At 40.2% G+C, this 894-nt stretch overlaps 1 non-coding gene across 1 annotated transcript; it reads right to left on the minus strand.

The window, feature by feature from the left end:
• Positions 1–203: 203 nt before the first annotated feature.
• On the minus strand, positions 204–307 carry LOC143840856 (U6 spliceosomal RNA). Its single transcript, XR_013232447.1, has one exon. It is a non-coding gene; the product is annotated as a U6 spliceosomal RNA (small nuclear RNA).
• Positions 308–894: the final 587 nt, after the last annotated feature.

Genomic DNA, 894 nt, shown 5'->3' on the forward strand with positions numbered 1-894 from the left:
TATATATTCTTTTTACGCAATGAACACACAATATTCCTGCCATTTTTCTTAAATAAATTATTTAGGAATTTTCAAATAAAGATATGGATCCAGTGGAGACCAAAATACGAATGGCCATAATGGCTACTAATTAATAGGGCATTTGCCCTTTTTAATGTCCTGGGTTTATATACTACTGCTAAATCTCTGTTCCTTTAACATATATCAGATGCTTAGTTTTTTCTACTATTATATTTTTTCTTCAGGGGGCATGATAATTGTCTCTGTATCATTCCAATTTTAGCATATGTGCTGCCAAATTGAGTACACACGTTCTTCTCATGGGGATAAAATAATAACTGTCTTCAAGTTATTTAGAGATGTGATTCCAAGTTCCTTCTGGGTGAAGTCTGCACGGGGCTTTTTATCCACTCCCAATCCAAATAAATCCCTGCTGTCTACACTGAATTAGACTTCCATTTTGATTTTGGGTGCTTTAAATTTTCCACCTGCAACATGAATGACTGAGCTGCTGTGACCCTGCCTTTCCCCCACAATATCCAAGAGATAACTCGTTATAATTGACTCAGCCACTGAGGTAGAGAAGCAGTATGTCCCTGATTGGCTGGGCACCAGTTCAAAGGCTTCCTGGTTGCAAAACATCCCTCCCAAGATTTATTTTTTCTCTCTGTTTCCCTCTGGAATTTGTTTTTAAAGTGACTGTGCTCAGCTTCCCCCCCATTAAGGAAACTGATGAGCATCCTCGTGCTGCACTAGGCTTTTCCACCAGCAGTCAAAATGGAGAAATAAAACATGCCAACTGGACTTTCTCTGCCCTCCCCCCTCTCAGCTTCCCCAATGATGTGCAGGACACTTTCCTTTTCAAGTCGGGGAAAAGCAATGAGGAAGACCTGG

Source organism: Paroedura picta, chromosome 6 (genome assembly GCF_049243985.1).
Source record: "Paroedura picta isolate Pp20150507F chromosome 6, Ppicta_v3.0, whole genome shotgun sequence".
NCBI lineage: Eukaryota > Metazoa > Chordata > Lepidosauria > Squamata > Gekkonidae > Paroedura > Paroedura picta.